The 25,745-nt window shown below is 44.2% G+C and overlaps 1 long non-coding RNA gene across 1 annotated transcript in view; it reads right to left on the minus strand.

The window, feature by feature from the left end:
- Positions 1-3,595: 3,595 nt before the first annotated feature.
- The window catches only part of LOC128348759 (uncharacterized), a 38,516-nt gene continuing 16,366 nt past the window's right edge, over positions 3,596-25,745 (minus strand). The window contains exon 3 of the long non-coding RNA XR_008318297.1: positions 3,596-3,884. This is a non-coding gene — a long non-coding RNA (uncharacterized LOC128348759). The remainder of the gene's footprint in view (positions 3,885-25,745) is intronic.

The raw sequence follows: 25,745 nt of genomic DNA on the forward strand, positions 1-25,745 counted from the left end.
CTTCCATGCTTGAGTCCAAGCCTCAATGGAGAAAGGTAGAGGGGGAGGGGCCGCCTCCATAACTGAGCTGTGCCTACAGGGAGAGCCCTGTCATGGAGGCAGGCACCTCTGACCTGCTTTACTCCATGACAGCTAGACATGAGGGAGAAGAGCAGTTTGGAGGTGCTTGAGCTCTCCCCTTAGGCAGAGTCCAGTCACGGAGGCAGCCCCTCCTTTGCCTCTGCTTTCCTCTCTCTGTTTTTCCTCTTGGATTCCTCAGATGCGGTTTGTATCCAAGCCATGGAAGAAAGCAGAGGAGCGGGTGCTGCCTCCATGAATGACTGGGATCTCCTCCCCCCACTCTCAGGGTAGCATGAGGACTGAGGTTGCAATGTCGGTGGGGGAGGCTGCATTTATACATGTCTGGCTTCATTTTGCGCTGAGGATGAGGTTATTCCCAAGTTGGTGGGGGGAGAGTCTGGGCATTATATAAACCCTACAGAAGTTTCATCAATATTTGTATGGGAAGTCTTTTCCCCCAACAGACCACAAACCCTTGGTGGGGTTGTTTAAGGAAAATAAAGCTATTCCCATAGTGGTGATAGCCTGAATACAGCACTGGGCATTAACTTAAGCAGTTTAGGAGTACAAGATCCTCTGCAAGGTGGACCACTGATATGTCAGTGCTGTTGCACTAAGAAGACTACCACTTCCAGACTCAGCCCCTATGGAAAAGCACTCTGAGGAAGTCGTGTATTTTCTGGAACATTTTGAACAGGCCCCAGTGACGACTTCCCAAATAAAAAAATGGACTAGGCAAAATCCTGCCCTGTAAGGCATTACACCTTAAAGGGCTGATCAGAACAGAATCCTGGATTATGAATTTGTCTTTTTTTTTTTTACACTAGGTGTATGGAATTAAGTATAGAGGATGGCTATATTTTGTGGGACATGTGAGTGGTGGTCCCACTGAAAGATGACAGAAATTTCTGAAAGAATTACATGAGGTACATCCTAGAATTTCTTGAATGATGGCTTTAGCTAAACTCACAATTATATATGGTGGCTAAACCTAAGTGGCCAAACCTTAACCACCTGGAAAGAGTGGTTAAACACTGCCCTCAATGTCAAGTACATCAAGTCTCTGGCTCAAGCACTCTTGCATCCATGGAATGGCCAGGACAGTCCTGGTTTCGTTTGCACCTGGATTATGTGGGCCCATATTTGAGGAAAATGTTTCGAATAGATGCTCATAGATTCTAATAGCTGCTCATTCAAAATGGTTGAAAGCACATCCCATCCTTTCGCCACTGTTATGTCCTTGCTCTTAAAACAAATTTGTACACACTTTTTGTAGGTGTGGGTGTTTTTGTCCAAAAAGGCAGGCTGTTTATTGAGGAGGAAGCAAACACAAACTGGATAGGAAAATGAAAGCAAGTGCAAGAACAATCTAAAGCAGGCATCCCCAAACTGCGGCCCTCCAGATGTTGCTGAACTACAACTCCCAGCATCCCTAGACACAATTTTTTGTGGCTGGGTATGCTGGAAGTTGTAGTTCAGCAACATCTGGAGGGCCGCAGTTTGGGGATGCCTGAAAGGGTGGAGTCTTTAGCTTTATATTTAACCCTATTAGTCCTGTTCAACATAACTACAAGGATTAAGATAAGGATTTAACACAAAAAGTGTCTGTGTGTGAGAGAGAGAGAAAGGCATAATATGATGAGAAACCCCTCCCCCGAAACATGGCAGTAAGTGATAAATATGAAATGGAGGATCATGTAATGTGGTCAAGATAGATTTTTATCCTCTTTACCAGTTATATCAAACTTCAGTAATATTTGAAAAACTGCGTGAAATCTACCCTATGGGACAATTCACATTGTTGTGGATGGGTGCCAGTTTAACTGTTGAGGGAGAGCTGGTGAGGGGAAAGAAGAGTTAGTAATAAACAGCTTAGAACAACCGATTTTTAGTTAAGAGTTGTGTTAGAAGAGATTTTTCTCTCTGACACTTCTCATTCGTCTCTTGGTTAGGTATTTTCACCGGACACCAGTATCAAAGTTTCAAACCAAGCTTTATTTCATTGCTAGCAAAAGCTTCTGGGTGTGGCCGCCCGCCCCCAGCAGCTCATCCGTCTTTTATACTGTGTAGTCAACAACTTTTACGCCTGCTCATTGTATACAAGCCAAAGCATTACTTTTAACACAGAGGTTCCGATTTGCTTCCAAGTGCAGTATTTCCCACTTCTTGGCCTGGTTTACCTCCCTTTTGAAACCTACTTTCAATCAGTATCATAAAATATCCTCAAGGCGTGTGGTGAGGGGAATCTACCAGCCGCTGCAAGTGCCATTGATAAGGCGTCTGTGCAAACCAAATGTGCTTTTTGGTTGTTTGGGAGCTATTTGCAAATAATATTCCAACAGTTGATATGAAGCCCTTTTAGTGCCTAGCTTCCAAAGTGCCAATATCCATAAATAGCATAGGTTCCTAACTATTCCATAGATCTAATAAATCAACTCTTTGAAGCAAAGCTGTATTTGCTTTATTAACAACAACAACAACAACAACAACAACCTACCCTAAGCACAATTCATCATGTGGCAAGAAACACTTGGGGTGAACTGAAAACAGCTAAGCTCCAAACCTTCTAGAAGAAACGAGAGGCTTAATCAAAAACAAATAAAAGTTTGTGGAACAGAACTGAAATGAAATTAATCAGGGTATATCCATACTACAGAGTTAAACAGCTATAACAGTCATTCTCATTCCCCAAGGATCACTGGGAATTGTAGTTTTGTGTGGGGGCCAACAGATCTCCAACAGGGATTTCTCAGCATTTCACCAACTGCAATTCTCAGGAATGCTTGGGGGAGACAGAGTATAAAATTAAGATAAGTGTGTTGTATAGGACCGCAGTCCAGGTTTCATGACTCATATACCCTCCATTCACACACATGTACAAAACTGTATAGTGTTTACAGTGGTTTTGAGAAATACGCTTTCCCCCTTCAGTAGGACAAGTCTATATTTTTAGTTTCACTACTAGTACAGCTTGAGAAGAAGCAAATGGAAGAAGAATGGAAATGATAGGTTATTTAGGCGACATTTGCACACTATCACACTACAGACAAGCTGATTTTAAGCTGGTTTCACATGATCTACTCTACAGATTTAATTTGGTTCATCAGCCATTTCCTCTCCCTACAAAGAACCTGTAAGTCTTCTACGAGGGAGACTGGGAATCAAGGGGAGATCGTTGTCAGCACCCTCACCAAACAGTTCCTAGGATTCTTTGGGAAACACTTTGACAGCTAATCTGGTATCGAAATATTGTGAGTTTGTAACACTGATGTAGCTATTAGCTTTCCTCACCAGTAAATAGTTAAAGCATTTTGAATATTTTGTCCAAATATTTCCCTTTCTCATTAACTTCTCAGCAGACCCAAAAATGAAACCTATTTTCCCTTATCTCTAGCATGCATGCATGCATGCATAAATAAATAAATATCATTAAAAGGATCCAGTGTGGTCTAGTGGTTAGTGTTGGACTAAGAATGGGGAGACCTGAGTTCAGATCCCCATTCAGCCATGAAACTCACTAGATCACTCTGGGCCAGTTACTTCTCTCTCAGCCTAACCTACCTGACGGTTGTGGTGAGGAAAAACATAACCATGTACACCACTCTGAGCTCCATGGACGAAGAGTGGGATACAAATGTAAAATTAAATAAATAAATAAATAAATAAAGTTGCCATTTTTAGGAGTTATTTTAAGCATGCCCAAACCTTTTACTTTTTAGGATTTTTCCCATTTTTGTCCAATACTTTGCCATTCTTTGCATGATAATTTCATTTCATTCCGATGTGTCACAGAAATGTCCTTTCTGTGGTAAGGAAAAGTATGTCTGCAATAGATAATATTTACATGTCAGAATTTAGACAACAGCCATTTGCTCCAGAGTCACCCCAATTTTACCCCATTGAGATCTACTTTTTACTTCAAATAACGTCAAAAAGTCCACAAAGCACAACAACTAACTGCCAGCACTTCCTGTCTAGGGCTGATGAGAGACGTAGAGAGGCTAGAGAAGGTGTGAGGGTCTAGTTGCCATGGCAACACTCATATGGCTAATCAGGCCTGGGTGGCTTCCCAATGCTACAAAAAGGCTTAGGGCTAGATTGGATAGTACCTTGTCCACTACTTGACCACATGTGATAAGGACATATATGCTCTGTAACAGCACACATCCTTCTCTCCTCCCAGCATGCAGAGGTGCCTCTTCCTAATTAATTGCATGTAGAGGGGGTGGTCATTTGAACTTCCCCTCTACATGTGCTGCTATAAATATTAGCTTAAACTAGTATTTGTAGCACATGTAGAAGAAAAACCACCACCACCCTGCTTCATGGTTAAAGAAAAGCACCCCAACGCAGTAGAAGAGGGAAAGGTTGTACATATTGATGGCATGCACACACCCTTATAATGTGTAGTCAGGCAAGTGGACCAAGTAGCATCCAAACCAACCCTAGCCATACAAATAGAGTTGATTTTACTGATTGTGCATTGAGGGTATGAAATTTCGAATGAGAGAATGGGTAAAGGTAAAGTGTGCCATCAAGTCAATTTCTACTCCTGGAGCCCACAGAGCCCTGTGGTTTTCTTTGGTAGAATACAGGAGGGGTTTACTATTGCCTCCTCCCGCGCGGTATGAGATGATGCCTTTCAGAATCTTCCTGTATCACTGCTGCCCGATATACCAGTGGGGATTCAAACCGGTAACCTTCTGTGTGTTAGTCAAGCATTTCCCAAATGGAGGAGAGAAGGAAATGTATCCATCAATTTCCATGTATTCCACTGGAGGGGAGAAGGAAGGAAACACACTTTAGTCTGAAGCTGTTTCCAAGCTGGTTCTCTCTGTTTTTCCTCTCAACTGTTCCTGTGTCCCGCTCCCACCACAGTCCACCCCATGTGGCTGCTATTTCTCAAGGAACAAAAGCTGGGCCTGAGAGAACCGCATGCTCTACAAGAGTGAGAGGACCAGTCACAATATTGTCGTTCGCTGGCCCAGCATGGGGTTGGTTCAGCTCCAGAGTGCCCAGGGACGGGGAGCTTGACTAGTGCCCTGTTAGAGAAAAATGCAAACAAAAATGTAACATTTGAAGCTGTATAGTGTGGGGGTGGAGGGGGTGGATTAAACAACAACATCAGAGGACAAATAGCTTTCTTTTGTTATTTCTGTCCTTAGCATTGTTTTTAATGCACCTCTCCCACTTGACTCATTCTACTTTTGCCTTTTGTTCTGTGCAAACATCACCTCACCCGGTTTATTTTCAATGTTTGTCTTTTGTGAATTATAGCTCCCCTTTCTCATGTGTTTTTAGTACTGTTAGTCATACATTTTATAAATAGCCATACATTCCTCCTGAACCAGGCATATTGGTGAAAATTTCTCTTGTCTCACTTAAGAGATTGACTATATAAGCTCGTGCTATTCAGTTGAAGGCTACTAAGTTAAACATTCCCTTCTGCTTCCACTTCCTCACACATCTTTTCATTAAGCTCATAGAACCCTATTTTTCAAATGTGCATGCCTAATGGCTGCCTAATATTTTCTAGGCATTTTAAAAAATATTGAAATTAAGACAAAATACAGGGTATCCTGGCCGATCCCCTCCTCTGCTGCTCTGACAAGTAATATTCACCTAATGCTCACATTGGCTGCTGGTACCATGGATAAATATGCCATGTTTTTTTATTACCCATGTGCAAATTGTAAGGAAACGTGGTAGCTAGGACTAGGACACCATCAGCCGTTCAAAGCAGCATGAGAAGTTCTTAGAACAATGGTGATCACAAAAAAGTGGTGGAAGAGGAGGACTGGTGGAAGAGGAGGATGAGCCCCTGGTGGCGCAGTGGTAAAAAACTGCCGCCCTGTAACTAGAAGGTTACAAGTTCGATCCTGACCAGGGGCTCAAGGTTGACTCAGCCTTCCATCCTTCCGAGGTCAGTAAAATGAGTACCCAGAATGTTGGGGGCAATATGCTAAATCATTGTAAACCGCTTAGAGAGCTCCGGCTATAGAGCGGTATATAAATGTAAGTGCTATTGCTATTGCTATTGCTATTGAGGCAGATATAGAAGCTGTAGTGGCACTGGAACATGGAGTCCTGCTGAGAACCAAGATATTTACATATTCACTTTAATCATTGCTATATGATTACCAATTTTAATCCATCATCAATAGCCATGTGCCCTGAGCACATATGGTATGAACACAGTGTGCTGTTCATTTAGCAATAAGGATGAACTGAAAAGGATGTAAAAGAAACAATAAAATTATCCTGTTCTGGACTGAACTGCGGTCTCTACTGAGATAAGGATCCAACAGCATCACTGGCCTTGGACCTCAGTTAGTACCAAGCAACCAGAACCTCAGTTAGTGCCAAGTAGGACTACAGAAGCTGTGTGTGGCAACATGACCAGAATGTTCCTCCAGTGGCTTCTTAGAGCAGATGGCTGGCTTTTAAGATGGCTGCCCAGGTAGAGTGACTGGGCCCTGGCCCTTCCCTTGCTTGATTTCATAAGCACTGAGTTGGAGGACAAAGGGAAAGCTGTGTGGAGGTGCTGGCTCAGGTTTCCCTGGTTTTCCTGGTGTGGGGAATTCTAGTGGCACAAGGTCACCTGGGGATTTGGGTCATGGGTTCTTCCCATCACCTGGACTTTCCATCTGGTTCCCCAAGTAGTCCTGGATATATATCCCTAAATCAACATTCATGGAAGGAACTCAGACACCATGACAATGGACATTGTCGTTTGCCATTTGATTCCATCCTATTGTCTGTTGGAGGGATCAATGTCATTCAAAGACTTGCCCTACAGTTTCCACTCTCCCACTCGCAAAGGGTTCTTGTGAGCTGTGACCTTCTATGTCAGGGATCTGAAATGTGCCACTCATCACTCTCAGCCCAGAGAGGGAAACAAGCATGCTGTGTGCTAGTCTACTCCTCAGCCACTCTGGTGGAGAACACATCCAACTTCCTAGGTGACCGCAGGGGATGCCCTGCTGGACTGCGACACCATAATGGAGTGCCTCCATCTCCTTTCCATTGAATCCCCTTCCACATCAGAAATTCATGCAAGTAGACCTCAAAACCTGGAGGGTCGACAAGGGCTAGGAAATGTCACAAGCTTCTCGTAAATGCGACACAAACTGACTTGTGGGCAAAATTAACAACTGGAAGAATTCACTCAAGCTCATCACCATAATGCGAAGTGATATGTGCTGCTGAATGAATGCTATGGCACGGACAAGTTTGGATGGTGCTGTAGCCATACCCTTTAGTCAAGTTACTTCCTGACAATATTTAAAATAACCTTTGAATACAGTATGTCTCTCATACATTGAAGGAGCATGAATCTGCTATCTGTGTAAGTAAATACATTTTCTTTCTTTTTAATTCCTCCGCTGCCTTTCCATGAAACAAAAGATGCTCAAGGCAGCTTACAGTCTAGAATTCAATAACATCTCAGTTTAAAGCACAATTTACATCATTTACACCATTAATTTACACCACAGTTTACACCATTAAACTAAGACTGTGTGGAATTCTCCCAATTGAAAGTAGCACTTGACAGGGGGCTGAAATATTTCTGAGATACAGTAAGAAACCTTAATTGTGAGAATGGTTGCTGCTATTGCTGCTTCAGTGCCATTCTTCTTCTACTTCAACTGGATCAGTTTCAGTTTGTGACTCCTGAGGATGTGGACAAGCTGCTTGGAGCGATGAGGCCCACCACTTGTTCTCTTGACCCTTGTCCAACATGGCTCGTTCTATCTAGCAGGGAGGCTGTTGTAGATAGCCTGGTGGAAATCATAAATGCTTCTCTGAGAGAGGGCAGGATGCCTCCTTGTCTTAAGGAGTTGAGCAATTATAGGCCTGTTTCCAACCTCCCATGGCTGGGCAAGGTAATTGAGAGGGTGGTAGCCTCGCAGCTCCAGTCGGTCTTGGAGGAAACTGATTATCTAGACCCATTTCAAACTGGCTTTCGGGCAGGCTGTGGGGTGGAGACTGCCTTGGCCAGCCTGATGGATGATCTCCAATGAGAATTGACAAAGGAAGTGTGACTCTGTTGGTCCTTTTGGATCTCTTGGCGGCTTTCGATACTATCAACAATAGTATCCTTCTGGAACGTCTGAGAGTGTTAGGGGTGGGAGGCACTGTTTTACAGTGGTTCTGCTCCTACCTCTCAGATAGATTCCAGATGGTGTCGATTGGAGATAGTTGCTCTTCGATACCTGAGCTTAAGTATGGTGTCCCTCAAAGCTCTGTACTTTCTCCAATGCTTTTTAACATGAAACTGCTGGGAGAGATCATCAGGGGATTTGGAGCTGGGTGTTACCAGTACGCTGATGACACCCAGATCTACTTCTCCATGTCAACTTCTTCAGGAGATGGCATATCCTCCCTAAATGCCTGCCTGGAAGCAGTAATGTGCTGGATGATGGAGAATAAACTGAAGATGAATCTAGAGAAGACGGAGGTACTTATTGTGCGGGGTCAGAACTCTAGAGATGATTTTGATCTGCCTGTTCTAGATGGGGTCACACTTCCCCAAAAGGAACAGGTTCGCAGTCTGGGAGTACTTCTGGACTCACACCTCTCTCTGGTTTCTCAGGTTGAGGTGGTGGCCAGGGGTGCTTTCTATCAGCTTCAACTGATATGTCAGCTGAGCCAATTTCTCGAGATCAGCGACCTCAAAACAGTGGTACATCTGTTGGTAACCTCCAGACTTGACTTTTGTAATGTGCTCTACGTGGGGCTGCCTTCGTACGTAGTCTGAAAACTTCAGTGGTTTCAGAATATGGCAGCCAGGTTGGTATCTGGGTCATCTCGGAGAGACCACATTACTCCTTTACTAATGGAGCTACACTGGCTGCCAATAGGTTTCCGGACAAAATACAAAGTGCTAGTTATAACTTATAAAGTCCTAAACGGCTTAGGCCCTGGGTTCCTAAGACGGCGTCTTCTTCACTACGAGCCTCACTGCTCATCGAGGTCATCTAAGGAGGTCCGTCTCCAGTTACCGCCAACTCATTTGGTGGCTACACAGAGACGGGCCTTCTTGGTCACTGCCCCAAGACTGTTGAATGCGCTTCCTGCTGAGATATGATCCTCCCCATCTCTGGCAATTTTCAAAAAACACCTGAAAACTCATGTTTTCACCCAAGCTTTCTCAACTTCCTAAATTTTTTTAGGTTTTAATCTCTGGTTTATTTTTAAATTGTTACATTGTTTTAAGTTTTTTGTATACATTTTTAACTTGTTTTATGCTATTGTTAACAACCCAGAGACGAAAGTGTGGGGCGGTGTACAAATTTGATAGATAAAGAAATAAATGAATGAATGAATGAATGAATGAATAAATAAATACAGTAGCTGACATGATACACAGCATAAGGGAGCCAGAAGGTCCCGTGTCAGAACCTGCAGTGTTGTCAAAAGGCAACCCTGATGCTTTTAAAAACTGGTAGCTGTGCAAGCAGCATCACTATGTTTAATCCCCATTGTCACAAATGGGGCAAATGCAGTAATACTGCTTGTGCAACTACCAGTTTTTAAAAATTGTCAGGGCTGCCTTCCAGCACTGCTGCAGCATCGACATGGACTTTCCAGCTTCATTAAACTGAGCCAGCATCTTTTTATTTCTCAACTGATCACATTAGCAATCACAGCCAATTGGAATTCATATAGTGAATGTGGAGGAGGGGTTGTTACATCATGATGTAGCCAGTCAAATTGGCTACATGATAGTACTACTGAAGACAATACTCTACACCTCCAGCCTCAGAGGCAAGATGCCTATAAATACCAGTTGCAGGGGAGCAACATCAAGAGAGAGTGCATGCCCTCACTGCTTGCCTGTGACCTTCTCAGAAGCATCTGGTGGGCCACTGTGTGAAACAGGATGCTGGACTAGATAGACATTGGACCTGATCCTGCAGGGCTGTTCTTATATTCTTATTTTATTAAAAAATGTCTAGGGTGTATCACTGAAGGATCACTGAACCTTTCTCACATCTTACTTAGCAGATTAGCTTCTAGTAGTGTATGTTGCATCATGAATCATATCTCACCTACCCCATTTTATTTAAACTTTTGCAGACATGAACACAGCTGTGCTGTTCTAAGGTGGTCTAAGGAATGAGGTGTCCACCACTGCTCCCCCTCTGTTCTTCTCACTCTCCATCCACAACCAGTTTCCCCCATCCATCCCACCTTCATATTTTCTCATTTACCATGCAGATGCTTGACCTTTACTTGTGTTGCTGAACTTTACTTGTAAAACATTGGACCAGGTCTCACGATCAGGGAGACCCGGTTTTTACGGGTGAGTGGGAAGAGCGGGCTAAGCCCACTCTCCCCGCTCACAAGCGAGCAGGGAGCCCTGGGCAGCCGGATCGGCCGCCCACACGATGGCCGGCTCCGTGACGGAGCTGGCGGGGGGTGGGGGAGTGGGGGCCGGGTGGCCCCCGCAAGCCCCAGTATGCCCTCCGTGACTGTGCAGGGCATACTGGGGAGACCCCCAAGCCAGGAGGTGGCTTTTCACGATTCCAAAAAGCAAAAAGATTTTTCACGATTGCAAAAAGCAGGTTTGCAGGAGCGCTCACTCCACAAACCTGCTTTTTAGCAGGGGTTCTCGAGCGGGTTACCCACTCAAGAACCACTGGGCTCAGCTGCGAGCCTGGTGGTTCTTACGGTCACCAAAAATCAGGCTAGCCTCTGCTAGCCCAATTTTTGCTGATCGTGAGAAGCGCCCCATTGTGTTTTTGTGGAAGATCTATACTACAACCTCTGAATGAACAACGTCATGCAAAGCCACTTGAAAGTTACATATGTTCATCTGACTGCTTTGATGCAATGGTATCCTTGCTAATCACTGAGATTCTTTTTGGAAAAATCAGAAAAAAGATCTCACAATGGTGCAAATGGAGGTCACCCTTTGGGATGAGCAAAAACAGAGTTTGTTATGGACCACATATGGTGGGGTGTGTGGCCATGTGCTAACACAAGCATCTACTAATCAGTGTGGGACAATCCTTAATGAAGAATGACCAATGTGAATGGACAGAAAGACAACCAAGGGGTTGCACACATACAATGGATTGATAACAACAGTACATTTATTCTATGAAAAAGACCACCCTGCAAAAAGACCAAGATAAGATTAAAGGCGGTGACTATATTATCCCATTAAAGTGTTTTTAAGAAAGGGGACTCTGTGAATATCCTGGGCTGGCTGAAAGATTCAAGCAACCTTACCTTCATGGGAATTTGGAAGTGTAATTAAAGTGAAATGTTGATGCCTTTGTTTGCAAGTTGAAATATTGATGTACTGGTACATAAATCATTTTATGAATGCATGTTCCATAGCGTGATTTACTGTGCCCAAATGCTACCTATTCAGTAATAGGGGTATTCCACTGAAAAACCAATTGTCTTCCATCATTGTGAAACAAGGGAATAGAATGAGGATGAATTATAACCCACAAATTCACAGGGCAGCATTGTATTCTACACTTTGTAGACTGCATATATACCCCTTTACTGGTGCTTCCAACCACAGCCTCCCAAACATGTTAATGTGTGACCCCCTACAACCTAATAATTCCCATTTGAGCTTCCACCCTTGTCACTATAGCTAGATGGAACAGTTTTATTCCATTTCATAGAGTGATAGCAGAAAACAGAATGCTCTGCTCAAATTAAAGCAGATTTTAGAAGCCAGAATGTATCCTGCAAGCCATCCCAAGCATATGCAAAAAGGCCTAGTATGGCTAGTGCTCTTAGTGCATGCCAGAAAGCCTCCAGTAGTAGCTAGGATGATGGAAATAGTATCTAGCCATCACTGCCTTGAAACACGTAAACTGGGCGTGTGTGGCTAGGCCTCTTCAGTCATCTCAGAAAATCTCTGACTCTCACTGCATTGGAGGCCTTTACACATATGAGGCAGGGTCCTAATCCAGCCCCAGGTCATTCCTGGGCCACACTAAAGTAGACCACAATACTTCTTCTGTGGTCTCTCTTCATTCTTCATTCCTCTTTCAGCTGGAATGAAAGAGGATTTTCATCCTCTTGGAATGAAAGAGGATTTTCATTCCTCTTTCAGCTCTACATTTCTCTCTTCTTCATTTCTCTCTTCATTCCTCTTTCAGCTCTACATTGACAACTAGCCCACTGGGAGCCAGATTTGGCCCAGAGGTCTGTGGTTGCTGACCTCCTTAAACTAAACTAAAAGGGGGGGGGGCAATGCAGATAAACAATAGAGAAGAATCACAGTTATTTACACAGAGTATTACAAAGACTATTACACAAAGTATTACACAGAGTAATTCCATATAGGATGTTGGCAGATGCAGCTTCTGCTGCTACTGAAGTATTATAATGGCAGAGACTCATTTTACTGAATCTGAACCTTGGCCACAAGGAAGAAAGTAGAGGTCTACATTTGTTCCTAAACTCGTGACAACTTTCTTCTCTCTTCTCTCACATCCCTTTCACAGATGAATGGGAGAGAAAAGGTAAAAGAGAGCTGAGCAGGGTTCACAGGCAGCTATTGGCGGGAAGACTGGAGTGTGGAAACAATCCCACCATGTTCACACATAATGCATTGTTAATTAGGTGCTAAGGCAGTGTAGGACTTAGCCAGGTGAAAATGTAACATCCTTAGTTAATATAAGTGAAGAGAGAACATTCACAGGAATCTTAATTGCCTAATAATTAAAGCACTTGGATGGTACCCTGAGCTGGAGGTACAATAAGAGCAATACAAGTGAAACACTGCCATCCAAAATTTCAGGCTCTGGGGAGATACAGTACTCTCAGAGCCAGCTTTATCAGAGGAACCTTAGGTAGCCCTAGAGCAGAGCTTTCAAAAGGGGTATCACTATTGCCATTGTGTAGCTTTTCCATTACCTATATTGGCTTAGTTCATCACCTTCAACTACAGAGCAACTGCTGAAAAAAATACAGTATAAGCTGGAGGCTGATGTTTTTCAGAGAGTGGAAAGTAGTAAGGATGTGCACAAAGCTGGCTAGGCCAGTTTGGCTCAAATCCAAGCCAAATTCAAGCCAACCCAGCCCAGCTTGGATTTGGTTCTGGTCAAACCGATTCAAGCCGGTTCAGATCTCTACTGGTAAAGGGAAATCTGGTGAGGTCACCCCCCAGAGCAGCCTGGCCCAGTGGCAGCCTGGTTCGGGACTTCTTCAGCCCGGTTCAGGCCTCTCCACATGCACAGGGGCCATTTTAGTGACCTCTGCACATGTGTAGGGGCCATTTCATGCAAACCACGTATACCATTCTGGGCTTCTTGAAGGAACGGAAGGATATAAATGTAAAAATACGGAAAATAAATGTTGTTCCATTGTGGTCCCTTGTCAAATAGGTTCTGCAAGTTTTTGAAAGACTACAGAGTCCTGAAAAATCTATTATCTAGAGGTGAAAGTGAGATGACTGTAGGCATCACAGGTAACAATGTGTCTCTTATATAGGGTTGCCACATTTGTCAGACAGAATTTCTGGACACAGCCATCAAAGTGGCAGGTGGGGATGGATGGGAAATATAAAACCCTGCTTTTTTACCAAGATTAATGGGAAAGTGCATGACAAGTGGCGCTTGGTGACTGTTTTGTGCATTACTCCCTAGACTGTTCTTTACATAAGAACAGCCCTGCTGGATCAGGCCCAAGGTCCATCTAGTCCAGCATCCTGTTTCACACAGTGGCCCACTCTTTGCACAGAAGAAGGTACTTCTACATTGAGGCACATTTCACCTCAATAAACACAATCGAATATGTGGAATAAATATAACACAAGTGCAGGCAAGAAATGAAAGAAGCCTGCATTAAGTATTTTTACTTTGTTTAATAACAGCTTATAAAACGACTGTTGTTTACATACAGTTGGATTAGAGAAAGGTGGGCTCTCTGTGTCCATATACATCACAGCTAAACCCAAAGATCCACTACCACGCTCTCACTAACTCCAGAGATGATCCAAAGAGGAGGGAAAGCCAGACAGAGAGCGAAACTAACCAGCACTAAAAACAGAGAAAGGGTAAAATATAGGGGTTTTAAACTTTGTAGCTACATGGAGAGAAGAACCACAGAAATGTGTGAACTCTGTTAAACTAGTCATCTTGCTCAAATTCCTAAACGTTTCAAATCCAGGCCAAACTTGCTTTTCATCCTGGACAGGACGTTCAGTTTCTGTCCAGGCCAAACCTGGACATGTGGCAACCCTATAATCTCATACTACCTTCAGATCTCTGAAAAAGCTCTAGCCACACAAGGCCGAATGCATGCAAGAGCCATCCAAGGGCTCCAGGGGGTAATAAATAAATGGGTGAGTGGACTGGAGCAGCTGTTCATTACAGACTGGTTCACACCACCAGTTCACTGTGTGGCAGTTTCAGGGAAAGCCTGTCTCTTGCTGGCATCCAACTATTCTTCCTTAAGCCAAACCAGTTTGGTGCAAGTGCCCCACAATAAGGAAAATTCAGCCCAGATTCACTGTTTGGCACAAACCCATTTGAAGCATCTCCTGTATTTCGTAATCCAATATTCCTGCTTTGGTACAAAGAAGAGATTTCGCTCAATCTGAAGTTCAGATCCGAACTGTAGTTCAAATCAAAACAGATGTGGCCAGAGTGAGCAAATTTATTTCCTTCACAAGTGATTCAGCCACTCCAGCCACTTCCCTGCCTTGCCACCCTCCTTGACCCAAGAGGTTCTTATGGGGTACAGGTAGAAAACAGTTGAGCTTCATTTGTATTTATATCTGAGTGTGGCAAGGGAATAGAAATCTCCCAGGATCATTTTAAAATTACTCCTTGAAGCAATTTTAAAAAAATATCTGCATTCATAGATAGGTTTAGGGTTTCCTGGGAACTGTAGTATTGTCTGATACTGTGGCTATTCATTTCAATCTGAGCTGAGACAAAATGGGACCCCTCACAAAGCCCCAAATCAAATTGGGGAGGGCTGAAGCACCAATATACCCCCCATACTGAAGCAGGGGCTGTTTTGCACAGTTCTAATACCTGCACTACAGATTTAAACTAGTTTAATGAGCTTTTTTTCACAAGGTCATCCATATGCTTTTCACAAGGTTATCCACCCCTGCTAACTTGGCAAAGAGGCACCTTTTAACGTGGTGATTCTCTTTATTTAGCAAGGGGAGAGTAACTGGCCCTATTCACCCTCAGCACAGTACCTCCAGTGACTGTTGCTGGTATCTATCTTGTGTTCTTTTAGATTGTGAGCCCTTTGGGGACAGGGAGACATCATATTTATTTATTATTTATCTGTGTGAATTGCCCTGAGCCATTTTTGGAAGGGCGGTATAGAAATTGAATTAATAATAATAATAATAATAATAACAACAACAACAACAACAAATTCAGCCATCCTAGGTCCTTGGGAAGGACTCAATGTCTGGATAAAACAAACCAGTCAATAACACCTGTCTGACTGTATAAACAAGAAATAATAACTACTACTACTACTACAAACAAAGGCATGACAAGGTAGCAGGGATGATACATTGGAACATCTGCAAAAAATACAAGCTACCTATAGCCAAAAATGGGTGGGGCCATAAAACTGAAAAAGTTGAAGAAAATGAAGATGTAAAAATATTATGGGACTTCCGACTACAAACAGACAAACATCTGCCACACAATACACCAGATATCACTGTAGTCGAGAAGAAAGAAAAACAAGTGAAAATAATCAATATAGCAATACCAGGGGATAGCAGAATAGAAGAAAAAGAAATAGAAAAAATCACCAAATACAAAGATCTACAAATTGAAATTGAAAGGCTGTGGCAGAAAAAGACCAAAATAATCCCAGTGGTAATTGGCGCCCTGGGTGCAGTTCCAAAAGACCTTGAAGAGCACCTCAACACCATAGGGGCCACAGAAATCATCATCAGCCAATTACAAAAAGCAACTTTACTGAGAGCAGCCTATATTCTGTGACGATATCTATAACAACAGCAACAACATTGACAATAATATTCAGCTATCCCATGTCCTTGGGAAGGACTCAATGTCTGGATAAAACAAACCAGTCAATATCACCTGTCTGACTGTGTGAATAAATAATAATAATATGCACTGAATGTATAATGCAGGAGGGGGGGTTAACCCTTGTCTTCATCCCAGACCTGCATGCATTGACTATGACTGTGTTCACAGAGTCTTTGCGGGGAATCAGCAAGTGGAATCCCACTGTCCCATGCACTGATTGTATATGGATAGAAGACCATCTCAAAAGGGCTATGGTTTTCACTCCTTTTCCCCAGAGAACTGTGGGAACTATAGTACCCTGATGAGGGCTAGAGCTCTTTAACAGACCAACCCTCAGAGCCTTTGGCTCACTACACTTCCCTAGATTCTTTGGAGTAATCCATGGCCACTAAAATAGTGTAAAATTGATATTACCACAAGCACATTTCAATTTTATACAGTTTAATGGCCATAGAGTCCTCCAAAGAATCCATAGAAGTATAGTCTGTTATCTTGTAGTTTCTCTCCAGTTAATCATTTGTATGATTAACTAACTAACAGGAGGGAGTAGAACAGAACTTGATAGTCCATTATCTTTGATTACGCTGAGGTGAGGAGAGTGACTGACTCCATGACCCGGCAAGTGGTTTTCCATTAGGATTAGGATTGCTGCTTTCCCCTGCAGCTCCTTCTCCTCCTCCATCCTGCCAGCCTCCCAGTGACGATGTCCCTCAGTATATTTGTTGCTACAGTCACTACCAAAGCCTGACTGGTCTTCTCTTCCTCATCCCACATGACCCAAACAACCACAATATTGTATTCTATTCAGTAATGTTTTGCAGTTTGTATATGTGGATATTTGTCCCAAGGGGGCTCCTGTAGAGAGTGCAGGGGAGGAGTCGAGAGAAAAAGGAAGGGGAAGAAGAAAGAGAAAATGGAGTTGATGCTGAATAAACCTTTAGTTAAACCTATTTATATTTTCATGTGTGTGTGAGGGAAGCAGCTATAAAACACACATTTGCATACTTTGGGGACATTCTTGATGTAGCAGAATACAAAAGATTTTGAGTTTTCTACTCCATTTGCTTCCATTTCTGAACCCCTGAACTCTTTCAAAACTATGGTTTTCCTTCTCTTTCCCTTTTGGATATTCCAGCTATCTTCTAAGCCTGATATGCTTTTGGTCAAGCTCTTTATTACATTATATTGCTTTTTACATTTTTCTTTTAAAAATTATTCTGAACCTTACAATGGCCACATTTGTATGTAGCGTGAAACTTGGTTGGCATGCCACCCTACGGATGCTGCCCCTTCATGCACGGGCACCACCACCCCTTTCAGCCTACAAAGGAACCATGTTGCATTTGCTGCCCAGGTAAGGGCCACATGGCCACATGGGCTGTCAGAAAGAAGTCAAAAAGGTGTTTCAGAAGGCATTTTTAAAAATTTGCTGGAATAAACTAACAGCATCTTGAGCTGAGTCCCAGTTCAGCTCGAGGCCGAACCGGTTTGGGCCTGGCTCGAGGAGGGTGCGTTTCTCTAAGTTTTTGTTTTTGTTTTAAAGTTACAGCCGGGTCCGGCAGCCACCGCAGGGTGCTGCCGTGGCTGCGGGTGTGTGGGTGTGTGTGTGTCTGAATGTTTCCCCTCCCCTGCTGGCCTTTCCCCAGTCTTCTTTGGGTTGGTTCGGCCCATTTTGGGGCCTTGTCAGCCCTCTCCTGCCTTGTGGAGGCCATTTTGAAGGCTGCCACGCATGCGCACTGGCTATTTGTGTGCCCGGGTCATGAGATCAAACAGGCCCGGTTAGATGGTGAACCAGCTCGACCTCAAGCCGGTTTGCTCATCCCTACTTTCTTGCCACGTCCCCAGGTTGACTACTCTCCATTGCGCTGGGGAGTGCCACTAGTTGATGGTGGATCACCAAACTCCAGTATCACATGAATGGGAAATTGGGTGGATGTAAGGATAGTTGCATTTGTCACATGTGGCATTGATGACAGATTCATGGAGTGCTCCAAGGGAGAAAGAAGGCTGGGGGGGGGCAGGGTCAACATGCCAATGGGCAATTTTGGAGACCCCCCGGCTCAACATATCTGCCCTCTTCTTGAACCACGATGAGGTTCCTCTCATGCACTAACCCCCTCATCCTATGATATTTGCTGGTGCTGAAGTCAATAAGTAACTTTTCCTATATTGTGAGGCTGCTGTAGGGAGAGCACAGGAGGAGGTGCACCAGCAGGCAAACAGTGGACTACTCCCCCATCATGATCTTACCACCCCCGCCCAGTTAATTTTAAATGTAAATGGAACTGCAAGAGGGTTTGAAATCTTCAATGGGCCCCTCTCCAGTGGCTGCCCACAGCAATTCAGGTTTCTCACATCAACCAGGAGGTCGTGTGACTCTAAAAAACCCTACTTTAAATATTTTTAATATTTGTGGGGCGAGTACAGCAATACCAAGCTGTAAGCCCCCTGCTTATAAGACCAAGATAATATTCCATGTGGCATTTGGAGAAGAGTGTCCTTGCTGTGGGTGTGTTGGCATCCCATGCCTGCTACTTTTCATTTGTGTGGGACCCCACAAATAGGAATTGTTCCAGGTGCACACCTTTTGTACAGGTGTCACCTTTCCTATGCTTGCCCCCTTAGGAGAGGCATGCTCTCACCTCTTCCCTTGCCTTCTTAGAGGCATTTGGCCGGCCACTGTGTGAAGCAGGATGCTGGACTAGATAGACCTTGAGCATGATCCAGCAGGGCTCTTATGTTTTTATGGGGCGGAGAGCTGGTCTTGTAGTAGCAAGCATGACTTGTCCCCTTAGCTAAGCAGGGTCCACCCTGGTTGCATATGAATGGGAGACTTGAAGTAGGAGCACTGAAAGATATTCCCCTTAGGGGATGGAGCTGCTCTGGGAAGAGCAGAAAGTTCCAAGTTCCCTCCCTAGCAGGGGCGTAGCTATAATTGAGCGAAAGGGTTCAAAGAACACGGGCCCCCAGCTCCTGAGGGCCCTCCAGCTCAATCCCTCCCTATTTTCTTCATTATCTCCCTCACTCTGGGGGGCCACCAGAGAGAGGGATGCACACGGGCCCCTTCTCCCCTAGCTACGCCCCTGCGAGTCCCTAGCATCTCCAAGATAGGGCTGAGAGAGATTCCTGCCTGCAACTTTGGAGAAGCCACGCCAGTCTGTGTAGACAATACTGAGCTAGATGGACCTATGGTCTGACTCAGTATATGGCAGCTTCCTAGGTTCCTATGTTGACAGTGTATGTTGTGGGAGCATCCCCTTCAGCAGCAGCAATCCCAACAAGGGGGTACCCTGGAGGGGCATACTGTCATACTGTGGAGCAGTGTGTTGTGTGCACAAAGGTTTCTGCACAAATGGTCCCCTGTCTGGCTGAAACAGCATGCCCCATGAAGTGGTGTGTAGGTGTGCCTCTCCAGTTGCTCCCCTTCCCCATTTTTCTTTCCTCTATTTGGAGGGGGGCACCCAGTTCCTGGGGGAAAGCTGCAGAAAACCAGCAAACCCCAAATGGATCATAAGACTTCAAATACTCCAACTGCAGGGGATAACATCACTTTTGCCAGGCAGAAGCAGAGAAAGGAGAATGCAGTGGGTGTGGTGCTTTCACTGGGAAGTGGTCATCGAGAAGCATGGTGGGCATTGAACTTCTATGTTCCTGGGCCAACCTCTCTTTTATTTTGGTTCCAGAAACAGCACAAATCTGCAGTTATGGTGGCATCTGTGTTCGAACGTAACACTGCCGCCCCCCCAAATAAGGCTAAAGTGGTGAAATTCATTACAAAACCAAGGTTTAAACTAGAGTTTGGCATGGGAAACCTCAAGTCGCTTTGGGCACAAAACCACAGTTTCATGCATTCGGATGTACTGGCATTCCAACCTCTGCCCCATTCAGCTCCAGTTTGGTGTTACATGTGAATGGGGCCTTTGAAATAGATTGTATCTCAAAAGCTTAAACTGCTTGGTAAAGCTTATTGAATTGCCATTTGGCCTATTCAATGTGTGAACACAACATGATAGAAAAGAAAGTTGCTTTATGGGTCAAGATAACTGAAATGCATTTTTAGAAGATTGTTACAGCTTTGGAATTCTGGATGGAGTCGAAAGTCAAACAAGTGGGATAATCAGTTCTTCAAAGCTGTGCGGGAATAATGATCTCCTGGAGTTAGTGTGTGGGATCAGTAATTTCCTTCATTACCAATTCTTTGCATAATTTGAGGTTATCTAATCTAAATAGTTATCTCAAACTGGTTTAACTGTCATGGCTTCCTATCAAGGAAAGCTGGCAACTACAACTGTATAAAAAACACAGAGATCTCAATTTATTATTTCTCTGTGTAAACCTCCCTGAGCCATTTTTGGAAGGGCGGTATAGAAATCGAATGAATGAATGAATGAATAAAAGACTTAGCAACACCTTTACAAAACTGTAACCCCCAGAGTCCTTTGGAAAAATCCATGCTAGTTAACAAGTGAACAGCCCAGTAAACAATGTGATGCTCAAAGACATAACACCCTGAAACCTAAGTGGAGATGGACTTGAACAGTGTCTGCATAGGATACCACTGGGATGCGCATACACTGTTCTACAAAATTCTTTTTAAAAGTAAAAGAATAGAGTATAATAAAATATCAGTTGTAGGCCATTTTTGCAACTGATGCTTAAATTGTTTTGTATGTGTGTCTGTCGATATTTATATAGGTCAGAAAATACATTGAAGCTATTCACATGTGCAGGCAAAACTGGGTGAAGGAAGACCAGCTTGGTTTTGCCTGCACATGTTTATCTCCAGGATTGTGCCTGATCCCAGCAGTGCCTCAGCAGCAAACCCACCTCCGGAGCCACCCTCTTAAACAGAGTTAGGAGAGTGAGCACTCTCCTAACCTCGCTTTACTGCTCATCTGCCAGCCCCGGCTAGGGCTGGCAGACTGTAGGGCTCCTAGCTGGCTTCAGGGAGGGGAGGAGGGACCTCCATAATGCACCACACACATGCACGGTGCACTATGGGAATTCCAGGGGGCAGGGAGACATGTCCCAGCACCCTGACCCTCTGAGCTACTGGCAGAAGCTGGCAATTGTATGGGGAGCTGATCCGACTGCCCAGCAACAACAAAAGGATTGTCTGTGGGGGAGGTAAGCTTTTCAAGGCTTCCTCTCCTTGCCCCTTTGAGCCCTTCTCACGGATCATGAGAAAGGGCTCCGTCTGTTTCAAAAGGATTCTCTGCCACTTTCTTTCCCACATTCAAAACATTCACACATGCACACCAACAAAAGAAGAGAAACTCAAAAGTCATTTTAGGGCTGTGTGTGTGTGTGTGTGTGTGTGTGTGTGTGTGTGTGTGTGTGTGTGTGTTGGAGACCCCACCCCTATCTTTGTAGTGCAGATGTGTCTGCCAGCATCCAGGATCTGAGGCTCAAACCACAGTGCTGTTGCTGCTGCAAACTCTCCTGAGTGCTTCGAGAATGAATTGTGCTAGGGTGGCACTGACACAGCCACACTTTGCAAGCAGGAGAAATGAATAAGCATTTGCGTTTGGGGTGTGCATAGACCATTTGCTGCAATTTGGTCCAAATTCAGATCGAACTGCGGGTCCGTGAGGTGGTTCGGTAGAACCAAACTGCTGGGCTAGTCGGTTCAATAAACCAACTTGACCCGATTCAAAGTTGCTCGAACCAGCCCAGTTCACGGTGGGCCAGTTTACAACTGAACCGGTTCGACACATCTCTAATTTGGGTTACATTCCATATCCATGGAGATGTCAATTTAGCCACAGGTTGCTTATTATCAGAAGACAATGCAGTGTAGTACAATCTCTCTAAGAAGCCCTTTCCCCCCCAGAGAGGCTTCCATGCATGCAGCTCTGAACACAGAGAGGGGACCACCCTAAGTATTGCCTCCCAAGTCCCCTTGTTCTTTGGCCCTTGGTGGGATGTAATGCCAGTGTCTCAAGTGCGCTGCAACTCCCAATAATACCAGGCACTTCTCAAACAGTCAGCTTCTCCCTCTCCAAGCCCCCACTGTGTAGCCTGCTCATGCAGGTGATTTGTATTTGTGAACAGGAGGAAGTTACTCATGCTCACAAATTTGCAAGAACTCTGTGCTAATGCCAGAGAACGAAAATGTTATATGTATGTGAAATGCCCTGTTTAATGAATGAAAAGTTGTACAGCAAAAAACAAGCAAACATAGTGTTCCCATTGAATTAATACATTGTTAGTAACACAACTAAGGACTTTTTTTTTAATGTATGGATTTTTACCCCAGGCATGTCTCTTTAAAAAGAATTTCACTTATACTATCACAGCAAAATGTCTCCAGAAATCCCCTAGATTTACTATTTAATCAGAAGGAAATAACAGCAGGAGAAGTTGGTGGGAAATTAAACATATACAAACATTAAGAAAGACAGTAAGTGATGTATGCTGCCCAATGAAACTTTATAGTTTGTGACCGATAGCTGTATCTGGATGCATGATTTACAAGTTTGCATTAAGAGCCTGGATCTCTGTCTAAACACTATAAATAACTTCTTCCAGTAACACTAAGGAACATTTTTCAGCTAGAGTCTGGGCATGTTAGGTAAACCTTTTACAGCAAAATAAATAAATAAATGCCAATGGAGGATTGTTTTTTTCCCCTGAGGGAAAAGAAAGTGGTTTCACAATATTATGCTAGGCTCAAGAAAGAGCCATCTCTTGCCTTGATGATTACTGCGACCTTCTCGGCTCTGGTCTTCGGCTGCCCCATCTCAATCCCCCCATCTTCATCCAGCATTCTGCTGCCAAAATCATCCATGTATCTCATTGCACTGATCACCTCACCCTGCTCCTTAAATCCCTACACTTGTTTCCTGTCCCAGGCCCTCAGAGGTCCAGAGAGGCCCCGGCCACTTCCAGCTTTTGAGGCCCCTAACCATACTATATATGTTTTAAAATACGGCGACACATGAAAACAAAATAAACCACAAAAAAGTTAGACCTAATTTGAATATTTATTATCTAAATTTCAGGACCACTTGAGCTTGAGGCCCAAAAGGCCTTCCTGCCCTGCTTCTGATTGGCCCTGTCCTGTCCACTCCCAGATCCAGCATAGCAAGTTCTTTGTCCTTAGCTTCAAAGTCCTCCATGGGCTTCCCCTCCTTGTCTCTCTGCTCTCAAATACCATTCATTTCCTGCCCATGACTGTCACTCCTTCAGCTCCACCCTGATCCACTCAAAGGTCTCCTGCTCCCTCCCATATCTCCTCTGCTCTCTCTCACCTGCTGCCCCTTATGCCTCGAACTACCCTGCAGAACACCCATGTGATGCCTCTTCAATACATATCTTTTCCATGAAGCCTTTGGCACAACCTTCTAGTCCCCACACCCTACTGCAACTAAGCACAAGTATGTATACAAAAAACAATCACAAATTCTTCTCATGCTTGCTATTCCTCCCCTTCCCTCATTGCCTCCCTTGGGTGTCTTTTGGATTGTGAGCTCCTCAGAGCATTGATATCTCATCCATGTACAGGGATGGCACAAATTATTATTATTATCATTATTATCATTATTATCATTATTAAAATCAACAACAAACAGCAAGTGCCACCTTTGTAAAGAAGCAGATTTATTTATTATTTATTTATTATTAAAACTTTTATACCGCCCTTCCAAAAGGCTCAGGGCAGTTTACATTAAAACACCATTAAAATCAGTTAATAAGTAAAACAAAAATTATAAAGCATAAAAACAATGATTAACAATTAAAAACATCATAAAACAACAATTAAATAATCAGAACAATTTAAAAATAAATCTCGAAAGCTGAGAAAGCCTAGTTTAAGAGATGTGTTTTCAGGTGTTTTTTGAAAATTGCCAGAGATGGAGAGGATCGTATCTCAGCAGGGAGCACATTCCAAAATCTCGGGGCAGCAGCCGAGAAGGCCCGTCTCTGTGTAGCCACCAAACTGTGTAGCCACCAAACTCCTCAAGTGACCTCAGCGTCCGGTGGGGCTCATAGCGAAGAAGACGCTCTCTTAAATACCCAGGGCCTAAGCCGTTTAGGGCTTTATAAGTTATAACTAGCACTTTGTATTTTGCCTGGATATTGGCAGCCAGTGTAACTCCATCAACAAAGGAGTAATGTGGTCTCTCCGAGATGACCCAGAGACCAACCTGGCTGCCGCATTCTGGACCAACTGAAGTTTCCGGACTACGTACAAAGGCAGCCCCACGTAGAGCGCATTACAGAAGTCCAGTCTGGAGGTTACCAACAAATGTACCACTATTTTGAGGTCATTGATCTCGAGAAACGGGCGCAGCTGGCATATCAGCCGGAGCTGATAGAAAGCACTCCTGGCCACCGCCTCAACCTGAGAAACCAAGGAGAAACATTGATCCAGAAGTACTCCCAGACTGCGAACCTGTTCCTTTTGGGGAAGTGTGACCCCGTCTAGAACAGGCAGATCAAAATTGTCTCTAGAGTTCCAACCCCGCACAATAAGTACCTCCGTCTTATCTGGATTCAGCTTCAGTTTATTCTCCATCATCCAGCCCATTACTGCTTCCAGGCAGGCATTTAGGGGGGATATGCCAACACCTGATGATGTTGACATGGAGAAGTAGATCTGGGAGTCATCAGCGTACTGGTAACACCCAGCTCCATATCCCCTGATGATCTCTCCCAGCAGTTTCATGTAGATGTTAAAAAGCATTGGAGAGAGTATGGAGCCTTGAGGGACACCATACTTAAGCTCAGATTTTGAAGAGCAACAATCTCTAATTGACACCATGTGGAATCTGTCTGAGAGGTAGGAGCGGAACCACTGTAAAACAGTGCCTCCCACCCCCAACACCCTCAGACGTTCCAGAAGGATACTATGGTCAATAGTATTGAAAGCCGCCAAGAGATCCAAAAGGACCAACAGAGTCACATTTCCTCTGTCAATTGCCAATTGGAGATCATCCATCAGGCTGACCAAGGCAGTCTCCACCCCATAGCCCACCCGAAAACCAGTTTGAAAAGGGTCTAGAAAATCAGTTTCCTCCAAGACCGCCTGGAGCTGAGAGGCCACCACCCTCTCAATTACCTTGCCCAGACATGGGAGGTTGGAAACTGGCCTATAATTGCTCAACTCTGAGGGATCTAATGCAGGCTTCTTTACAAGAGGTCTAATAATTGCCTCCTTAAGACAAGGAGGCATCCTGCCCTCCCTCACAGAAGCATTTATGATTTCTACCAGGCCGCCTACAACAGCCTCCCTGCTAGATAGAACAAGCCATGTTGGACAAGGGTCAAGAGGACAAGCGGTAGGCCTCACCGCTCCAAGCAGCTTGTCCACATCATCAGGAGTCACAAACTGAAATTGATCCAGTCGAATCGTATAAGAGGAGTTGTCGGACACCTCCAGTTCAGATATCAAATTAATTGTGGAGTCCCATCCAAGTTGGCCCAAATCCTAGAGATTTTGTCTGCGAAAAATTCATTAAACACACCACAGCGGGTAACTGATGCTTCCAAATTCTGGTTCAAGGGAGAGGGGGCAGATACTAGTCCCCTCACAACCCTGAACAACTCCGCTGGGCGTGAACTCGCAGAGGCAATACGGGCAGAAAAGAACCGCTTCTTTGCCACAAGTATCGCCTGAGCATAGATCTTTAAATGTGCTCCATGCCGTAATCTGTCGGATTCGAGTCG

The sequence above is a fragment of the Hemicordylus capensis genome, chromosome 3 (assembly GCF_027244095.1).
Source record: "Hemicordylus capensis ecotype Gifberg chromosome 3, rHemCap1.1.pri, whole genome shotgun sequence".
Taxonomy (NCBI): Eukaryota; Metazoa; Chordata; class Lepidosauria; order Squamata; family Cordylidae; genus Hemicordylus; species Hemicordylus capensis.